Below are 22,103 nucleotides of genomic sequence, written 5' to 3'. Positions count from 1 at the left end.
GAATCATTCTGCTCATCAAGGCTGCTTTACTAACACCTTTCTAATTTCACGAGGGTGAACAAAAGGCAGAGAGCTGCAAATGATTGGGAACCACAGGCATCCCCCATCACACAACTGCAGGTGATGAAATGCATGACATGCTCCCAGCTGGTGGCCAAGGGCTGCTCCATGGTGGTTCCTTCCCAGTACACAGCTGGATGTGATGATCATAGAGGTCCTTTCCCACCTTAATGATTCTATGAGCAGGCATAGTGTTGTGCCTGCTGGTCTAGAGCCAAGACTGATGTCACTTCTGTTACCTGGGATCACCCCCACAACAGCTTTAGGGCCAATCTGTTACCTTATGGTCAACTCACGGAGCATCCAAAAGGAGAAGTGCAGGCATTGCTGGTTTATCTTGCTTGGTCCATAGCAAGACTGGATGAATCATTAAACCAACCCAAGCCATACAGATCTGCAGTCACAAATGCCTCTATGCACAAATCAACCCCACAACCCTTAAGACAAACTCCATGGGAGCCACAGGCTACTGAGAACATCCAACATAGCTCGAAAAAACTGCAAAGATGTCCTTGCAGGTAAATAATTCCTTAACACAGCCCCAGCCCCATTGAGTGCCCATATGGGAACAACATCCCCAGCACCAAGGACCTGTGGCAGAGCTGCCTCTGCTCTGCGGCTCCCTGCACAGCCGCTGCCTTTTATTTTTAGTTGATGGGATTTAGCATAAAATAGTGCTGACCCAGCTGTAATCTAAATAATTTGCAATCGACAGCTATATCATCATGTGCCGTATTTTTGACTTGCAAATAGCTTCCGTGGATAGCGAGGGTGTATTTATTAAACACAGCTAGTGTTGCGTCTTTATTTAGCTCCTTCTGTTACCACACTGTATAATTCATGAAATTGCCTTATAAAGTTAGGGCGGAATTAAAACATTGACCAGTCCGTGAACCAGAGCTGACACCTCCATTATTTTAAGAGGAAAGCTGAGAGCAGCTCAGACCTGTCAAAGGACCTCAGAGCAGGCACGGGCAGCTCCCTAAGTGCAGTGCACGCTCCTCCTGCATGCAGACCTTGTCTTTAGGAGGCCTTCAACCCAGTGTAAGTGAAGAAATGCTTTGCTTTCCAGCTTGGTGGTGGAGCCCTGCTCCATGGGAGTGAAACTGTGCACCAAGCCTTCCAAATAGCGTGCTGTTGCAAAATAGCCTCTCTAATAAAACGTTCCCCTCAAATACATCACCACGACACAGACAGCTCCTTCCCTTACATCAGAGTCCTTGTTTGCCTCGATTCATAAATATTGCATTAGCAGCTGGAGAGTTTCCAGCAGAAAGCAACACGGTTTGGGCATTGCATGGACACAAGCTGAGTACAGCCCAATATCTCTGCATCAGTGCATGGTGGTGCCTACAACAGTGTGTGCCCTGCCACAGGACTCATGCCTTGCAGCAAGGTGCATGCACTGCTACAGGATATGCAGCCTCAGCAGGGTGCACAGCCTGCTCATCCTGGTGCTCCTTGTAGCACAGCCCCCCCCAGGAGCCACCCCACAGGCACTCCTGGCAGCTGAGAACCACATCTCCCAATGATGACTCAGGCTGGGACGTGCTGTGCAGCTCTCAGAAAACAAAATAAACATCAAAACAGAATCAAACACTGAACGCTGGCACCGAACACAACACGAAAACCCAAATTCAAAACAGCCCCTGAGCTGGAAAAAGTTTCTTGCGAAGAAAAACTTTCTTTACGTGAAACATCAGGCAGTGCTGGTGTCAGCTGGCTGCGTGCTGCCATAGTGGGACTCCCATTGCTCCCTGCCAGCAAGCAAAGGACATGGCAGCTCCAGAGGCACTGGTTTATAATGGGCAAGGTGGGAAGCAGCAGAAAGAAGCCAGGATGCAAAGTGTGGAGCTCAGCAAGATGAAACACTCTATGATTGCTCACTAACATCCCTATCAAAGCACTGAACCCCATTCATCCACCACACTCCCTTCCACCATGCGCAGGGTGGGAGCGGAGCAGCTCTCCCCCTGCACAGACAGAATGCTTTACTGCAGTGAGGAGCTGAGCTCCCAGCCCACCGGGGCGCACGCACTAAGCACTAAGCAGTGTGGGCTGAATAATTTACAGCAAGCAATTTGCTCGGTGTTACCTCTGCTCCCACGTGGAAAGGCTGCCAGCAGCAGAACGCTCCTCGGATCCATCCGTCATCCCCAACTGTTTCCTGTGCAGTTTTTGTGAATGACGCTGGCTGTGCTTCCTTGTTTGCAAACAGCTCCTGTTTTGCCAAGGGCTTCTCCTGCAAGGAGCGGTGTGAGATGTGAGGTACAGCGTGGGGCTCCCCATGTGTACAGCCACCCTGTGCCCCCCACACACCCACCCTGGGCTCTGCACAGCTCTTGCACCATTGGCTCCAATGCTGAAAGAAGGCAGGAAGGTCCCACCTTTACCTCCGTAATCAGGGAATCATAGAGATGTAGAATCATGGAGTCATGAAATCACTGAACTGCAGAACTATGGAATAGAATCATAGAATGGCCTGGGTTGAAAAAGACCTCAAAGATCATTGGGTTTCAACTTCCCCCACCATGGGCAGGGTTGCCAACCACTAAACCAAAGACCCATGGAATCACAGAACTGCAGAACCACTGACTCAAGGAATCATAGACCCAAAGAGCCATAGAATCACAGAAGGCCTTTGACTGGAAGGGAACCTTGGGGTTCCTCTTCTCTTTCCCTTAGAACATACATTTCGGCCAACCCCTAGAGGGGGTTCTTTTGGAAAGCCAGGGCTTGGGGTTGATACAACACCCCTCCAGCACTTACAGCCCCAACGAAGGAAGGGGCAACTCCCCACCACCCGTCAGCCCAAAGCACACGGGGCAGCGGTGCCTCCATCAGCAGCACAGGCTGCACACAGAGCTGCCGCAAATAAATGATCCCCAAATGCCCCCGCGGAGGGGAAGGAGCTCGGGGGGGTGTTAACATCACCCTCCTCCGCGCCGAGCTATTCGTGGCACTCCATGCCTGTAATAACTGGTGTTTTGGCAGCTGACGCCGTGTAATCGAACCGGGGCTGTCAGGGAAATTTGTAGCTATTTGCTTCACAGGGTTTCTTCATTCCACTCAGCAGCTGTCAGCCCGCGCCGCGTGGTTATTGATGATAGGCGCTAATCATGCAACAGATTCCCCACATAAATCAAGAGGCAGTAGAAAATAAAGTTTCTTCACACTGAGGTCATTTGCCCCCCTCCCAAGCGCCACGGAGAAGAAAAATACAAGCTCGTACTGCTGCTATTAATAACAACCCCCCACTTCCATCCCCCCCCCCCATCTCCTGGGAAAAGGAGATGGTGTCAAATTTTAAATTACAGCTTTTGTTACATCCACCAAATCGTGTGTTTATAGAGCTAATTACTGGGTACGTTCTGTGTGCTGGGGCCTTGCTTTGTGGGCTATCGTGGTTGTAAAAAGATCCTGGAAAAGGCTTTTTCCTCCTCCCCCCCCACCCCACCCCAGGGGCTGAGCAGCAGATCTCGAGTTGTAAGTGACAGCTTAAAGTACCACCAGGGTGTTAATCCCCAGCGGGCTCTTTTTCCAGCCTGTCTCTATGGCACTGCGAATGGAAGGCTTTGCTCTCCCCTTCTGCTGTCACTGCCACTGAGTGTGGCCCAAACACCAACAGCCCCACACCCACAGCAGGAAGGAAATCAGAGCATCAAGGTTAGAGACTGTCCTTAAGATCACATCCTACAGCCAACATAACCCCACCGTACCACTCATAGCATCACAGAGTCATGCAGGTTGGGATAGACCTCTAGGATCCCCAAGCCCAACCCCAGCACATCCCACTGTGTCCATTGACCATGTCCTCAGGTGTCATATCCCTGCAGTTCTGGAACACCTGCAGGGGCAGTGAGCCCACCACTCCCTACGCAGCCCATGCCAGCATATTATCACCCTTCAGAGAAGAAAGGCATCCTAATATCCAACCTGAACATCCCTAGTGCAACCTGAAGCCATCTCTTAGACACAGAATCACACAACCATTAAGATTGGAAAATACCTCAAGAATCACCAATCCCAGCCCCACCACACCATGCTGACCACATCCCTGAGCACCACACCTCCACAGTTCTCAAACACCAGCATACAGCTCCCACAGCACTACCTCCCTCACCCAGCTCCATTTGGAGCCACAGCTGAAGAGGTGATGATTCAGCTCCCTCCTCCCACATCCCCACCCATTCTTATCATGGTGGCAGCTCAGCTGAATGGAGCACACCTCAATTTGCCCTTAATTAAGTGCCCACCTGAGCCAGTCCTGCTGAGGATGGAGATTGGGGTGGATTCCACCTTCAGTGAAGTGAGGAGAGCTATCAGTGTGCTACAGCTCCTGCAGCACCCAAATCCCCCACGAGACCCTGCCTGCATCTCTTCCTGATGCTGATGCAAATGTGGGATGCTTGAGACATGCCACGGGGCAGCAAGAAAACAGCTAATCGTGGTTATGGCTGTGGTTTTTTTCATGCATAGATGCCAAATCGTGAGTCTCCAGGCTTGCTAATTAGCCCCATGATTGGCATGCTCATTACAAAAATGGTTAATTCGCTCGGCAGCGTGTCTCATGCAGAAGAGGATCCATCCTTTGAAGGCGAAGCTTTTATCCTTTTCAAACACATCCTCAAGTTATCAACTTCAACGCAACATCAAGGCCTGCTTTTGTTGGAATAATTTAACACTAATAGTTCACGAATGCTGCCACTGCTCCTGCTGCTGAGCTGTCAGTGGCTGCAGAGACGTTTGGTTCAAAGGCAGTGCCAGCACGCACTGAGCTTGGGCTCATTTTGGGTTTAAAAAGTTGGGTTTGGGGTTTTTTTTACCCTTTCTCTTGTGGTCTGATAGGGGGCGGCCCCAGGGCTGTCTGTGTGACGTGATGGGCAATGCAAAAGGAAGAGCTATTGCACATAAGGAGAGGGTGGGCATCACTGCCTGGAGCACCACAGTGCTATGGGAGGAGAACAGGGCAGTGGGAAGCAGCACGGCAGGAGCCAGCTCCTGCTGCAGACCTCTGCCAATTAGCATCAATTACAGCAGTGCAATGTCCCCTCATAGGCAAAGGAGCTGAGCTGATGGGCAGTGGAGTAAGCAAAGTGTGCCAAGAGGAAAATAGATGCTGGCAAACACAGTGCTTGGCTCCAGGTGGTGCCCTGGGTTTGTGGATGGATACAAGGTGCTGGAGCATCACTCTTGCTGCTCCCCGGCTCCAGCTCCATGCTCTCACACTGTGGCTCTCAGTGCTACCCTGAGCAGTGTGGTGACATCAGGCTCCATGTCACAGCCTCACGGATAGGAATTGACGGGCTGTTCCTATCGCTGCCCCCACGGCACCGTGGCTGGGATGTGCTGTGACAGCAGCCACGTCTCTGGGTTACATCAGATAAATGTGCGGAGCCCATTGGGAGAGCGTGGCAGCAATAATAGCCAGGATCAGGGGAACAATGCAGCACTTTGGAATGTGCTGCTCCTGGGGACACCCTGTAGGGACAGGACATGCCTCACTCTGTGACACACTCACATCTTCCAAAACACCAGCAGCATCACTGCATGCCTTTACCCAGAGGTGGACACCCCACATTGGTGACAGTGGGGCTGCCTCCAAAGCGGAACCCAAACCAGATTTGCAGAGGTGGCCCCTGCCAGCCCAAGGGTGATGTGGCTGCACTGCTGCATGTCAGATGTTTCTCTTGGGTTCCCTGTGTGGAGCTGTGTGAGTCACAGTGCTGGCTGAGCCCTGCAATAACTCAGCAATGCTGTATTGCACAAATTATTTTATCCATTACTAATTGGGCTCAGCAGGCTGCAAATCCCCTCTCCCCCACCTCCTTTTCCCTTCCCTTGCTGCAGCCTCGGGGCCACTTTCAGCACCTGCATCATCCTGTGCATCATCCGCGATGACCTAATCCCACCTGAACGGGGCTTAGTCCTCCAAATTACATTCTCTTCCCATTGTTCCCAAGAGCCTGGAAGCAGAAAGGTGCAGGAGACCCCAACCCTATGGCAACCAGATCCTACTGCAGCACCCCATGGTGGATGGACGCTTTTGCCGCCATGAACAGGGACAGGACCAACGTTCACATAGAGATTATTTTGCTTCTCCTTGAGGCCATTTGCTCTGGAAAAGAGCAGAGCTCCCACTGCACGCTGCCCCAGCTGTCACCCATTGGTGGTGTGTGAGACGTGGCCCTGTAGTGCCACCGCATCGTCTCCAGACGGCGGCTGTCTGTTCATAAATTATCACACCTACTCCATCCTTTTCAGGTATAAGCAGTAATTTGCCTCTTGGATAGGGCTAAAAAAAAAAGAAGAAAAAAAGAAAGAAAAGAAAAAACAAAAGCGTGGAAAGGGGGAAATCATCTCCAGCAAGAAATAACGAAAAATGTGCAAAACAGAATGAAAATGACACTTCAGCTTTAACATCACATCATTAGCAAGATATTTTATCATGCAATTCATCTGCCTACCTACCTGCTTCCCAAACCACAATGTTCCCCTCAGAGTTCTGTTCCTCTTTTGCAATGAACCATAAATTACATGCTGACAGCTTTAATTTGTGCAAAGTATGCCTGGTTGCTTCTGGCACAAGCAGCCGGCTGCTATAATAAGGTCAATATATATTCATTGTCGCATTGCTTGATGTGCCAGATAACACAAAAATGCAGAAATGTGGTAGTTTCTTTGGGGCTACAAAGTGGGAATGATAGAAAGCGGAGAACGCTGCATCTCATCAGGGCACGGCAAGCAGTTGGCTCATCATTTATGCATGGCATGAGCAGTGTTATGATTTAACTAATCATCATCAGTTATTCATCCCATTGCTGTCAGGGGACCACGCAACACTTTCATTTCTTGCCAGTTCTGGATAATTTATGTTCCCCTATCATTCGAGGGGGGTTATGTTTGTTTGTTTGTTTCCTCTTTTTCCTTTTCTGCTTTGTGGTTGACCATCAGCAGGTGAGAGCTGGGACGTGAGGCGTGGGTGCAGCAAGGGGAGCTGCTGCTGTGTGCTACATGCTGTGTGCGTGGAGCTGGGAGCAATACAACCCAGGCAGGTGCTGCTTGCAAGCTCAGCATCAGCTCCTGGAAGAGATGGGGACGGTGACAGCAGAGCCCTTTCTGCATCCTACAAGATGCAGAGTGGAGTGGGTGCTGCGTGTGCCCAAGCAGTCCCTGCACCCAACTCTCCAAACACCACCATGAGCATCTGTGGTGCTCAGCAGCCCCAGAGTCCATCATCTCAAAGCTGCCACCAGGCTGCAAACCCCCTCCCCCACCTCCTTTTCCCTTCCCTCACTGCAGCCTCGGGGCCACCTTCAGCACCTGCATCATCCTGTGCATCATCCGCGATGACCTAATCCCACCTGAACGGGGCTTAGTCCTCCAAATTACATTCTCTTCCCATTGTTCCCAAGAGCCTGGAAGCAGAAAGGCGCAGGAAACCCCAACCCTATGGCAACCAGATCCTATTTCAGCACCTTACAGTGGGGTGCTGCCTTTGGAACCAGGGATGCAACCCCCAGGCCTGCAGGGGCAATGAGGCTGCCAGCAATACATACAAGTTTGGGGGTAGAATCATTGAAAATGCTCATTTAAAGGGTGGGGGCTGCCATCTTGCTGTGGGGTATGGCAGAGGGACAAGGATGGGGCAGTGCTGCTCAGAACTTGCAGTCTTTTGCATCAGGCTCTGCATGGAGCAGCAGCAAAAACTCCTCCTTGCTTGGAGGGCCAACCTGGCTCTTCTGGGCTCTGAAGGGGCAAGAACATGGAATTCCCTGCTGGGCTCTGCCTTCCTGGCCCTACTGCTCCCACCAGGGGTGGTTACAGCAGGAGAAGAGCCCTTGAGACGCAGTGAGCTGGCGGTGTATCCTCTGACCCCCCCAACATCAGCCTGACATGGCTGTTTTGGAGGTGTGAAGGCACAACAAGCACAAATGTCACCGTTACACTCGCGGACGTTCTCGTAGAACGCACATTAAGGGAAGTAGATTAGATTGCTTTTCCCAGAGATCATAAGTATTTAAAAAGCAATAAGGCTTAATGCCTGTTTTTCTTACTCTGTAAGGTGGTTGGGGATGATAAATGATAGGCAATTTCATGGTCGGAATTTCAATTTCCCCAAATATTAGTGCCATTCTCCACTTCTGAGAGATCCCTTTGGCAGTCTCCTGCATTGCCTCCTCCTCTGTTTTCTAATTCATTTTCAGAGCAGAGAACCATTTCACATCCTGGCATTGGGCTCAGGAAGCCATTGGTGCTGGGGATGGAGCCACCTCCACGTCAACTGGCTGTTCTGCACTAATACCCACCTGCAGGTTGAAAACACCCAGCTGCAAACCCAAAAAGCATTCTAGGATTCTAGGATTCTATGAAATGGTTCTAGGGAAAGAAAGGAGCTTAAATAGTTGAACGTTGTTATTTTGGCTTTTTTGGTGCGAGGAAGAGAATGATACCTCTCTTATCTTGGAGGATGTTTAGGTGCAGCCAATGTAATTCAAAAAGAAAAGAGCTCAAAGAGTGAAATGTGGCTGTTTCAGAGAAGAAAAAGGTTTCACCTGGGACCAATTTAGGTGGCTTTTCCTTTTTTGTTGAAGTGAAGAAGAAAACCAGACCAGTCCCAGCATGAACAGCTACATGTCCCCAGCATGAGGATAACCAACAACCAGCCACCAGCACCTGCCCCATCCTATAGCACAAGGGATGCACCCGTGGGGTGAGGTTGGACCCATGAGCCAACACTCCACCACCCGCTGCCATATCCAGAGGCAATGCCTGAGGATGCAGCCCATGGAGCCCCACCACCCTCATTTCCCCCATGCCCTCACACAGGAGCAGAGGTGTCCATCCACCAACAGCTCCCGGCCCCACTGATGTATTATTGAAATCCATTACGGCGCGGCGGCTCCGACAGCGCTCTGCGGTGATGTGTCACAGCAGCACCACTCTGGTGATGTACTTACATAATATATCAAAGCCCCATCATCCTGATTACGTTCTAATACAATCTATCAAAACGCCATTGTTCTGGTGATGCGCCATTATCGTACATCAAAGGAGCGGGGCCCGCTGATGTGCCATTACCCAGCATCAAACCCCTGTCAATCTGACGCACGCTGTCACGCGATGGCCACTCAGAAGGCTGTAATAAAATTAAGCTTATTCTTTAAAATTTATCTCTCCATCCATCTCCAGAGAGATATTGATTTAGCACGGGTTGGGGACTGCATGAGTATCCCATAAGTTAGGGGGCTGACTGATAAGGCTTCACGTGGCTTAGGGCTTTTAAAATGCGTGGAGAGCTTGATTTGTTTTTTGAGCTCGTGGGTCTACAGTGCAAGCCAGAAAGGGGAAGAAAAGCCCTCCTGTGCTCTGCAGCCGCACACACGCCCACGTTTTGCAAAGCACTGGGGGCACTCTGGCTTCAGAGCGATGCACTCACTGTGCTGCTGAGAGCTGAAAGCTCCATCAAGCTTTTAAAGCCAACAGGTGCTGGGCCTCTTCCAGGAGCCTGAGTGCATTTTTGCTCCTTGATGTTTTCCTGGAAAAAAATCCCTCTGTTCTTTGAGGCTGATGGCAATTCTGCAGGAGGAGAGCACCCACTCTGTGCTGCAGAACGGGGAGAATAGGGCAGCTTCCCTGCTCTTCCCCCCGTGCAAAAGGATGTAGACTAATGAAACTATGAAAATGAAGGATAAAGGGCAATTAATAATATGTTTTTTAAAAAAAGAAGAAAAAAAGATGGCAGCACTCAGGCTGCTCCTGACCCTGGGTGGTTATCAGCAGGGGCTGAGAATGCCCTGCTTTCCATGGGAAGGAAGGGGAATAGGAGATATGCACTGAGCTCTTCTGTGATGCACACTGCAAACAGCTTTATGACACATTGCAAGACACGGTGGTGAATGCATACCAGGCAATGAGCATCATTCTCTTTGTCTCAGGGATGTCAGGGTTTCAGTGCAGGCCAGAGGCTAGAAACATGGATGGCATCATGCATTGCACTTAAGCTGCAGCACACATGTGGCACAGCTTGCAGCAAAGCTCCTGCACTTCTGCATTGAGGACACCTCTCTGGGTTGCCTGGGACCCAGAGAAGCACACCCAAACCAAGGCACAGCAGCAGGAGCCTTCAAAGCATAGCACATGCCTTCTGCATTCCCATGCTCTCCATCCCCTGCAGGGAAGATTGGCACTCCTGTGAGCCCACCATGGTGCTGTGTGATGGGGTGACCCTTTGGGCTCCCCCTCAGCCTTGGCTTCAGGAGAACCTGTAAGGTGGGGAGCCTGGCACAGGGGCAGGGATGCCGGACCATGCAAATGGGAACATGCAATGGTTCCAGCAGCAACAAAGAGGCTCCAAGAGAGCTCCTCACCCTTCCCTACCCAGGACCCCCACCCTACTTGGACCCCCACACTGCCAGAGCCCCCCATGCAGGGCCACCTGGTGATGCAGCACTGTGCCGTGGGCACCCCGCCCCACCCTCACTGTTTGATCCATCTCCCGAGCAAAGCAGAGGGTGGCTCACAGCATCTACATGCTTCCCAGCTCCCTCCCTGCAATTAGGGCTGCCCAGAGGTGCTGCTCTAATGAGGGCTGCAGGAATTTCCCTGGGTGCTGAGTGGGGAGAGCTGGCACAGGGATGCTGCCTTGGCTATGGGAAACCTCCCCAAACACCTCTAGGGGAAGAAAATCAGATGAAAGCTCTTCCCCTATGGCACTGGATCTTAGCTTGGAGTTGGGTAGCACCTGCCTGGGTAGGAGGAGCAGGGCAGCCTGCTTTGGGGTGGGTTGGAGCCATATGGGCAGCAGGTAGAGTGCAGAGCAGGTGGTGGAAGGAGGGGATCAGAGCTGTGGGGCAGTCCCAGAACATGCTCTGCAGTGTTCCTCCAGCACTCCCACCTGCAAGATAACAGCTCAGAGCCTCCCTGCAGCATGGAGGGGTTCTCGGAGCTGTCTTCCATCAGATGGAAAAGCTTTTTCTTTAAAGCCCCTCGTCCTTAAGCCCTTTGGGTTTGTCATCAGGTTTTTCACTCTACAGCTGGCTATCAGCTCAGAGGCTCCTGCTGTCCAGCAGCACAAACAATGCCTGAGTGTTTGCTGCAGGTGATAGGGATCAGAACGTCCACGTGTCCATCCATCCTCAGGTGCCCCAGCATGAGGCCGGTCCAGCTGGCTGCAAAGGGATGCTGAAATGGGAATATAGCAGCTATCATCCCTAAAAATGGGACAGGAGGGGACAATGGAGGTGGGGACACCAAGGGGAGGACAGCAAGGGGTGGTTCAGCAAGGGAGGACTCCAGGTTGGGGACACCAAGAGGGACATCAAACAGCAGCAGCACCTGGCATGAGGCACCTGGTGCCAAGGAGAGAGTGGAGCAAACCACCCACCTCGATGCTATGAATGAGGAGTTTTTCCCATCTGCCTGAAACCGATATTAAAAAGAAACCACAGGAATTCTGGATGCCTTCCATCCCGTTTCGCACCTTTGGCAACCCAAAACACACCGCAGAGCAGCTGGCACCGGAGGGGCTCTTCCTGCAGCCTGTGTGCTGGCAGGAGTGGTGCTGAGCTGCAGGAACCTCCCAGGTTCCCTCTCCCATCCCTCGGGCAGTGCTCCTTGAAACACCGAGCCCTCCCAGTGCAACCAGTTGGAGCAGAAAAGAGCTTTTGTTTTCCCTGCAGGTGTCATTAATGCAGCAGCAGTGCTGGCATCGCCATGCCCACCACCCAGCCTGCAGCCCTGGCCCACCTCCTGCACCTCGGCAGGTGCAGCAGTGCAGACACAGCCCCACATGGTGGCTGTCAGACAGCACGTGCTGCCTCCTGCACCCATCCTCACCTCTCCAGGAGCCCTTTCTCAGGAGCATGGGGACAGGAATAAGCAAACAGCCAGATATAAGGCACAGGTTTTAACCTGTCCATTGCAGCAAGAGACCGGATAATGTGATTAAGTTGCCTAAGAGTCAGCTTAAGGCTCGTTGATTAATTAGAAGAAAAATATTCGTCGGCCATGCATCACCTGCAGCATCCCCAGCGCGATGTCCCCACGATGTAGGATGCACTCCAGTGTCACTCCAGGTACTAATTGCTTCTAATGAGGAGCAAGCACGTTTTCATCCCAAGGGCGGTGATGGATCCGAGACCCAGCTGCAGGGCTTGCTGTATTTACTGATTGCTTTCACCCTTTCTTCTCAGGGCTGCCCTTCCCAAAGCGGTGTCCCCTCCCTGGTGGCACAGGGCAGGATGCAGCACCAGCCCTGCAGGCTGCACCAGGCAGCAGAGAGATGCCTCCAAGCTTAGGAAATAACAATTTTAGAGCAGAACTTTAGGCAGGGCTGGGGTGGTGGGTCTGGGGGACACAGACACAGGATGCAGGCAGGGGTCCCGGCCCCTCCCACTGTTTATTTTTGTCTATCTTTGGGAACACGGCCATCGGAGGCAGGCAGGGCTGTTTAATCAGGTTCATGTTTACCTTTGGAGCCACTGTACAAACAACACGCTGTGGGTAAATTAAACAAACACCGGTTATAAAGTCGACATAATCAGCTTAAACTCAAAGGATAATTACAAGAGTCAGAATCTACAGTATCATAAAGATAGGGGGCCAAGGACTGGCTCCAGCACACGGCTGCAGTATAAGCAAGCTCTGGAAGATAACCTTGCGAGCTGCAATTAACTCGCAGGCTCTGACAGTTACCGAAACCCGAAATGAAAATAGCCCAAGGAAAACAAACACGGGGTTTGGCACTCCTGGAGAAATTTAAACCTAAACATACAAATTAAAAGCACCTCGAGAGGCAGGGTGGGATTTAATAACATAATGTCTCCCATTCACTTGAAAGTAATTGATGCACAATGAGAAACCCTTTCTGTCAGCACAGGCAGTGGGAAAACCCGCCGAGTGGTGGTGGAAATGGAACCCTTTTCATGTCGGGGCGGTGTGTTTCAGAACAGTGACCTGACAGAAGAAAGGCTGCAGGGAAATGGCTGATTTTGAGATTGCCAGCAGGCAAAGCAGCCATGGCCCACGCATGGCGGTGGTGTGGCAGCTCCCACCACTGATTTACTATGAGATATGGAGGTTGGTGGCCCTGCATGCAGCAGGGGGGTTGAAGCCTGATGGTCCTTGAGGTCTCTTTCAATCCAAGCCATCCTATAGTTCTGTGATTAGCACAGAGGGACACGGCAGTGCTGGGAGCCCTGGGATGGCGATCCTATGGGATATGGGGGGATGCAGGGGTGTGCTTGTGTGTGGGCTGGTAGGAGCAAAAAGCAAAGAACAAAAAGCAAAGAGCAACACATTGCTGCTTGCAACAAAGTGCCGGGGAGCAGCAGCTCTCCTAGCAGGCTGGGAAACAAACGCCTTTTAAAATGAAAGCCGATAAAGCATTGAACCTGGTGCTTCTGCTCGCTTGTAAATCACAGCGCTGCGCTCGCTAATGGCTCCGGCAATGGGAGTTCAAAGGCAAGAAGTAACCTAATTATGAAGTTTGTTAGATTTATTGTCAGTTAATAACAGCGTTTTCAAAGATGCGATGAGTAAGATCAGTGGGTTTCTCATGCTTTGCCTTCTCCTCTCTTCCCAACAACTATTCTAGGTCAAAATCATCGCGCTGCGCTTCTTTTCCATCACACAGAGTGAGGACACTTAGAAGCGAACCTGGCAGAGCTGTGATTAGCATAATGAGGGCAGGTGAATGTATTGTACTTCCTTCTGGCTTTTTTGGTTCATATTGCGAGCAAGAAAAAGGTGTCAAGAGCTGCTGGCAATTTTTGCAAATATTAAGGTAATGAAACAACTAGAAGATGCTGAATTATTAAAAGTTCTCCAGCATTTCTGATATTTTATTCCTTTTATTAAATGTGTAAGTGAAGGATCACAGAGCTGGGCTGCCTTCCTTCTCCCACGCCTTTCCCAAAAGCGGTGGAGAGGAGAGAAATTCAAACTCAGCCCCGGTGCCTGCTGTGATCAGAGGCAAGCAGCGGCAGGGCTGAGCTCTGGGTGAATGAATGAATGCAAGCAATGGGGTGCAGGAGCTGCAGGAGCAGCCAGAGCATCTCCTGGGTTCTGCTCATGGGTTGGGCCTGGAGGCTGGAGGGGATGGTCAGAGCAGGGCCAGCATGGGACAGCTTGAAATAAATGAGACAATAAATAAAGCAAGTAAAGCCATAGAGGGCAAAGGCCACCTCAATAAGCAGCAGTCACATCCCATCCAGAGAGCTTTTTTTCCTAAAAAACTCTTTGATATGCCCAAGCCAGAACACTGCAAGAAAGCAAGGCTTACTCACCAACCCCTTGCTCTCTGTAAGCTGAGTTTTGAGGCCATTGATCACAGAACGACGGTGGGGAGTCCTGCATCACCATGTTCTTCAGAGAGTACCTGAAGGCAGCAGGAGCTGCAGGTCTTCCAGATCTCCATAGAGCTGCCTGGGATAAAAGCCCAATGGGTTTGAGGGGCTGGAGCCACTGCAGGCATAGAATCATAGAATCATAGGATCACAAGGTTGGGAAGGACCTACAAGATCATCCAGTCCAATCGTCCTCCCATTGTGTGCTGTTAGCACAAGCCACTAAACTGTATCTCTTAGCTCCTCATCCAGACAATGGCTGGATACAGCATGAAGAACTCCATCACTTTCATCCATCATCCATCTCTATCACCCATCACCCATGATCCATTGCCATCAACCATCACCCATTATTTATCTTCACTACCTACCACATCACTGCCCATCCCCTTAAGCCATCACCTTCCTCCATCACCCATACTCTATCCCTTTCACTCCTCACCCATCCCCACTACCTACTACCCGCCACCCAACCCATTCACCCATGGCCCCACGTGTTCCATTGGCACCCAGGAGTGCACTGTGTGGTACCATACCCTGGGGGTAAAGGTGCTGAGTAGAATCACTGCCAGACTTTACCTAGAAACACAGCATCCACATCCCCCATCAGCCACTCCAAACAGTGATCATGGTCCTAAAGCCATGCCCACTGAGGGACACGGTTGTTGGGCACAGTGGGGATGGGCTGGGGTTTGTCTTGGTGATCCTGAAGGTCTTTCCCGACTCCTGTGCTTCTATGACTGCTTGCTTCTATGAAAGCAGCATTATAGCAGCAAGTAGAAGTGGGTGGAGGAGTGCAGCCCCGATGCGCTGTGCCCGCCACTGAGGTACTGAGCTGTATGTTCCCATCACATTAACCAAAGTATTCTGCATTAAGCACTCCAAAATAGGAGTAATATTCTAAGCTTAATTATCATTTAAATATAATAGGAATCCGATGTTTCCACCAAGCGACCGTGTGCCAATCAGTCAGCAGTAAGCACCGCGCTTTCTAAACAAATCGTTATTAACTTTAATATATTGCAGACATGTAGCAAGCTGGATCCAATTTTAAGTGAAAATTAATGGCAAATTCTTGTAACCACATTAAGAGCCATCTTAGTTCATTTGAAATCAGTTAAACATGAAAACAATATGAAAGCCATCTTGTGTGCCTGGAATATAAATATTTGTCCTCATCCTTGCCAGAGCAGCAAGAAAAATTAAGAGATGTTGGCATGTGAGCTTTATATAAACACGCTCACAAAAGGCCGACGTTTGATGGATTAAACTATTTGTCAATTTTTCCGTTTCCTTCGTCAAAAAGTAATTAAACATTAAGCAGATGTCAGGATCTAATTGGTTCGAGAGAGTATTGCACAATAGGATTTATGGCAATTGTGAAGTTGTATTTACATGTCTGTAAACAGGCAGCCGCTTGCCAGGGGAGAGCGGTCACGGTGCTCCAACCTCTGCTGAGCAGAACAAGGCCCCGTTCTGGGCAGCCCTTGTTGGGAGTGCAGGGAATTGGAGATGGGGATGGCCACGCTGCACCCAGGCACCTCGTGAGGAAACGCATTTCTTCCCACTTGGGTCCTTCCTTCTCCTTTTCCCTCTATAGAAGAATGGGGGAAAAAATGGGGGAAGAGTCCCTCTGGGGCCCTTCTTTGTACTTCTTTTTTTTTTTTTTTTTCTTTTCCTGCCTTTTAAACGAAAGGGAAACCCGAGTACAAAAGAAGGAAAGACTTCAAAAAGCTTCAAAATTCTGCTCAAAACGGTGTTTTTCTTTGTGTCTTCCTGTGTGCGTGTGGAAAGCTTCGCTGCAAAACTCCACCAGCACCCAGAGGTTGTGGCTGTTCCTCCTCCAGACGTCACCACCTCATGCAGATCCTGCAGGGACGCATCCATCCCAGCACTGGGGCAGCACAGATGCAGAGCAGGGCCCTGCTGCACACTAGGAGCTCCGTGCAGGGATCCCAGGGCACGTCTTCGAGAATTGCCATAGAAACCACTCAGTGACCCCAATTCCCCATCAGAGCAGTGGAAGCACTGATAACAGAGGTGGGGAAGGCAACCAAACCACCCCCAAGCAGCAGGGATTTACCAGCTGGAGGTGCCTACGGGGTGCTGACCCACTGCTGGGCCAGGAGGAGGCAAAGAAGATCTCTGAGTCCTGCATCTTTCTGCTGCTGAATCTTCCCCACAGGATCCAGCAGGACCGCAGAGACCCTGCCAGTGGCAATAGGACGCGAAAGCAAAATTCAGAATAAAGCTAAGGCAAAGATGATCCTGCTTGTCATATCTCTCCAATCTGCAAACATAGAACAGTTTCACAGTGAGGCTGCATTAAGGAGAAAATGAGAAAAAATGGAGAGGAAATGCCTCTGCATGAGGTGCCCGTCACCGTGCCCATCACCGTGGCCTTGGGCCATCTGCCTGCTGTGGTTATGTCTATAAATAGCAGAAGCCACTTTTGCAAACCTTCCCAGCACTGCTGGTCGGAAACAAAGTCATCAAGACAATTTGCAATAGCTCAGTCAGTGCAAAGAAGGGTTTGGTTTATACCTGGCTCGGAGCTCACGGCACACAGCGCCTCTCCCAGCAGTACACAGACACTGCCCTGGTTCGGAGCTGCTCAGCCACCCATTTAACAAAAGGAATCAGACAGTGGTGCGAGCTCATCAGGGATGTGAGGGAATAAAAACATTTCCCCCAGAAAGGGGGAGAAAGGAGAGGAGAGGGTCCCAAATCGGGCTCCATCCATCCCTCCCTGCTGCATCCCCAGCCACATCCCGCAGCGCTGGCTGCAACGCTCATTATAATTTACAATAAAGACATGGGAACAGCGACATTTACTGCAGACCTTATGCTCATTAAAACAGTCTCATTGCCTCATTAATTCCATTTTTCAGAAATTACGTTCATTTTTATTCACTGTATTAGCTCCTCATGCATTTCACATGCTGCTATTCCACATTTAAGGAATATGTCTCAGAAAGGTTTCCGAATCAGCAATCCCAGTGCCCTAGAAGCAAAATAATTACTTTTTCCATTGCTAGTTCCTGTTAAGCCACTCAAGATAAATAAAATTAATGCAACTACATTTGTCATGTGAATTTAATTATTCCAAACAGCATTAGCTGGTGCTATAATTGTGCAGTAAATGTGCTTCGTGACATCAGGACACACCGAGCAGCACGGAGAAGCAGAGACTTTTACATCTCCAGGAGCACCATGGAAGCATGGTACCAAAATTAGGGAGGGAGAGGCAGCTGATGTCTGTATGACACCGGCAGGAGCAGCCAGCAATGCAACAAGTTGGAGCCCAGATACTGCAGGAGGATTGCAGCAAACACACGCACTGAGCTCTGTTTTATCTGCTTAGTGCTGGTCAGGTGTTGGCACAGGCTGCCCATGAAAGCGTTGGGGTCACCAGCCCTGGAGGTGTTCAAGAGCCATGGAGATGTGGCCTCAGAGGACTTGGATGTCTGCTCCAACCGAAGCCAATCTATGATTCTATGGTATTATGGTCAGTGGGCACAGTGGGGATGGGGTGGTTGGATGTGGGGATCTTAGTGGACTTCTCCAAACGTTGTGATTCTATGGCTCTGTGATCTCCATCTCATCTTCAGCCTCTTCCCCTCCCCAGTGTGAGTACTCTCCCTGTTCTGCACCACTCTGACTCTCCATCTCCCTCCAGCTCAGCCCAACCTGCTGCATATATTTAGTCCCTTGCCTATGCCTCACAGCCAATCTTCTCCTTTGGAATTAATTATTTAATCCCTTAGCTGTATTATTTAGCTCTCTGAAGCATCGCGGCCCAGAGAGTGCATGAAAAATGCTCTGCAAATGGCATTGGTGGTGCAGCTCATCCTGTGGGGTCGGGGGCCTTGGGGGACAGCACCCGGGGGCCCACATCCCACCCAACCTCTGCACCTGGTGTCAGCAGTGCTTCCCATGAGGAAACAGCCCTTGGGGGGAGGTGGGCTGCTACACCCCCTCCTGATCTTGCACATTGGGTGCGTGCATCGAGATATCCAATATTAATGAAGGAAGGGTTTATTGGATTTCATTTCCAGGGTTTCTTAAAGTGGCACCGGGCCACAGACAGCTGCTTATAAATCGGCATGTGCCATTTAGGAGGTCAGCAAGCCTCGAAACACGCCAGAACCTTAACAAGAAACACTGAAATGCAAAAGGAATCAGAAGGAACTGTGCTCCCAACACACACGGCCCCGCCACGCAGCAGAATCCTATGGGGCAGAGAGCAGCCAATGCTGGTGGGGCTGCGCACAGGGAAGTGAACGCTGCCTTTCATAAAAGCTGACTCCTCTACCCTAAATAAAAAACATTCCCTGCCTTGAAGAACAACATTTTTTTAATTATTATTTCAAAGTACCCTGTTCAGCAGCAGAGCACACAAATACTCATAGCTACGCAAATAGCAACTCTTTATTTGCTTTGTTTGCTCAGCTAATATTGACTTTCCAGCCTAACACTGCTGCTATTGAGTTTGGCTATTCACAGTACTGTTTGACTAGCATTAGAACAGCGCAGCGATAACAGCGTGTGCAACCGAAAAAGCAATCCATCGCCCCTCCGTGGGACAGTGCCATTATGGCAGAGGGGGAAAAAAAACCGTCTGCTTATTCAGTCAAGTACAACTGTTGAATGCAACGCTGGCAGTGACACTCCTGGCGAGTGCAAACAACCCAAGGTTACAGTGTTATTGTGTACTCGCTCAAAGCAAACACTACAGAGCGGTTCCGTTGCTGCCTGTCACCTTGGGCAGGACCCAGGGCTTTGCTCCCTGCTTGGGGTCAGTGTGTGCTGCTCTGTGCCAAGGCTCCTCCCAGCCGTGTGTGTGCCATGGGGTGGATGGGCAGGTGGGCAGATGGATGGGACCCCTCTGTGGGGGGAAGCAGGGCGAGAGCATCATGGAAGGGACAAGGAGGTTGTACAGGTGGGCATCAGTCTCTTCTCCCAGGTCACAGCCACAGGACAAGAGGTGATGGCCTCACATTGTGCCAGGGTTGGACATTAGGAAATATTTCTTCTCCAAAGGAGCAGTGTTGCATTGCACAGCTGCCCAGGGAGGGGGGTGGGGGGTCACCATCCCCAGGGGTGTTCCTTAGGATGTGGGCAGTGGGCACAGTGGAATGGGTTGGGGTTGGGGATCTGAGAGGTCTTTGCTAATCTTAATGCTTCTTCTATGACTGTATGGATTGGCATGGTGGGGATGGGCTGACTTGGTGATCTCAGAGGCCTTTTCCAACCTTCAGCTGCTATGGCAGCTGATGCAGAAGTATGGGCATCCTACATCAGCGCTGCAAGCATCCCATGCTGCCACCCTATGAATCCAAACCCATGTGGCACCCACCCCTGCAGCAGCACGCTCCCTGAACTGCCTGCATTTGTCACTCCTCTCCATTCACACCCAACTTTACAGACATATTTCACTTCCCTTCCAGATTGCAGAGCCAGACTGATTGCCTCGCTCGCCTCCCACGTGCATCCACCAGTTTATACAAATAGCTGTGTGTGCACAGCAGGCAGAGGCAGAGAGCAGCGCCCGTCTGGCACACCGAGCAGCCGACTCCTCCCAGGGCAGCCCTGCGTGGGATCCCCAGCCCCATGTTATCACTGCAAGCCCTGGGTTTGGTATTTAAAGCTGACATTGGGAAGTTCCTCCTCCTCTGCTTCAGGAGGCAGAGAAACAGAGAGGAGAGGCAGAGCTGGCGGTTGGATGTGGTGATCTTAGTGGTCTTTTCCAGCCCTAACTATTCTATATGTCTATGATGCTATGAGGGAGGTCACCTCTTTCTCCATGCTCCAGGATGTGACATCTACATGCAGGCATTCCCTCCACGAGCTCCACAAACAAGGCAGAAGCCGCATTTCTGCATGCACTGACTGCTGGGGAGCAATAAACAGCTGCATGCAAAGGCAGAAAGCAGGTGTGGTGATGGAGATGTTGATGTGTTAATTAATATATCAGGTTTTAGGGATCCATCAGAACCGCGCTGAGGATCACTGAGCAGGAGAGCTCCTCCAGCCCTACATACAGTGGAGGCTGGATGCTGGAAGGACCTCGGAATCACAGCATCAGAATCAGCAAGGCTGGAAATGACAAACGAGATCACCGAGTCCACCCATCACCTGCTCCAGGTGTCCATAAGCAGCAGAGAAAATGAAAGATTCCCCTCCCCTTTTTTGGGACAGCAAATCTGAGACAATGCATTCAGGCAATAAATGACTCACAGAGCACGAGCCAGCAACAAAAGCTGGAGCACAGCAGGTATCTGGTTTCCACGAAACCCTGTTCTCAGCTGTTTGTGTCCCAGGAAAGGCCCCGAGGAGAACCACGCCAGGGTTTTGGAGAGCAATTTGGGTGTTATTACACGCTATTGTTCCTGGAGCAGCGTGCAGGCTGAAGCTCTCTGCTCACTATTAGCTGCTCTGGGCGTGCCCGGGCCCCAGATCTGCTTGATGACAAACAACAGCCTGTTATTAATGTCATTATTATTATACACACATTTCTATAGAACCCATCACACAGGCTCTCAGTTCTGCCCTCTGCTTGCGTAGTACCTTTCATTTCAGGTCTCACGCTGCTTGACAAACATTAAGCCAATGTTGGAATTTGTGCCAGAGGCAAAGAAAAAGATGGGGGGGAAGGAAATCCCAGTGTTGATCTGAGCATGACAGAAAGATGGAGACTGGATGCAGGGAAACGCACGCAGCTGTAATTTAGGGGGTGTTCTGGTGGTTTTAATAACCAATCCTTGCATCTCCAGGGACGGCTGCAGGGGATTCTTTGAGTACAGGGCATGCTGCAGCTGCTGCATCTTGCATCACGGCATGCAATGAGTGCAGCAATTGGAATCTCCTGCCTGCAGCCTGCAGGGTTTTCTCTTTGCACCATCCCAGTGCCCGCTGTGGGGTTTTATTCCTCTGACTGATGGAAGCACGCAGTGATCCCAAAGGGTGGGCAGCACCAGCCCTGTACCAGAATCTCCTTAATCCACAGCAACCTCTGAGCTGCTCTGCTGTGACAGCCCGGCCCCTTTGGTGCCAATCACCCCGGGCTGATAGCAACTTCTCCATCACTTTGTCCCTTGGGATGAACCTGCAGACAGAAATAAGGTTCCAGTGTGTTTAAAAGTCAAAGCAGGAGCTGAAATTTTTGACCATCCATCTCCAGAAAGGTCCCAGATATTCCAGTGTTATTCCAGGGCCATTCCTCGCTGATGGGGCAGCAGTGCCTGGCCACACTGAGTCACACTCGCTGCTCATCCCTCACAGCACACTGCACCCCAGCCAAGGCATTGCTGAAGCTCAGGAACAAATCAATGCGTGGCCGCCTTCCCAAGGCCATCCCCTACTGCTGTTGTCACAGCACAGAAAACTGCTTTGTTCCCACAGGTGCTGGGCATGGCCGCTTCCCAACTTCCTCGTGCTGAGTTTTCCCATGAGCAGTGAATGCCAAGCAGCCTCTAACCCAGAGCATCCAGGTTAATTACTCATTAATGGCACTAAAACACCCTTCTCATTCTCCAGGAAATATATTCCAGCCAGCACGAAAGGCAACGCAATGCTCTGATTCATCCCAGCGTCTAGGAAAACATCGCAGCAATAAACTGATAAGGAAGAACAGGTCTGATGCAGCTCCTCTCCAGCCTGTAATTACAGCAGTCTGGATAGCAATTAACACAA

General features: G+C 50.7%; 1 long non-coding RNA gene across 4 annotated transcripts in view; it reads right to left on the bottom strand.

The window, feature by feature from the left end:
* The window catches only part of LOC107318996, a 48,049-nt gene that overhangs the window by 8,966 nt on the left and 16,980 nt on the right, over positions 1-22,103 (bottom strand). For 3 of the 4 annotated variants that reach the window (XR_004308548.1, XR_004308551.1, XR_004308549.1), the window contains exon 3: positions 2,156-2,302. This is a non-coding gene — a long non-coding RNA (uncharacterized LOC107318996). Of the gene's footprint in view, positions 1-2,155; positions 2,303-12,078; positions 12,656-22,103 lie in introns of those variants that run through there. The other variant, XR_004308550.1, reaches the window with a different exon arrangement.

This window comes from Coturnix japonica, chromosome 10 (assembly GCF_001577835.2).
Source record: "Coturnix japonica isolate 7356 chromosome 10, Coturnix japonica 2.1, whole genome shotgun sequence".
Taxonomy (NCBI): Eukaryota; Metazoa; Chordata; class Aves; order Galliformes; family Phasianidae; genus Coturnix; species Coturnix japonica.
Note: the sequence above shows the minus strand (reverse complement) of the source record. Positions and strands in the feature narration are given on the sequence as shown.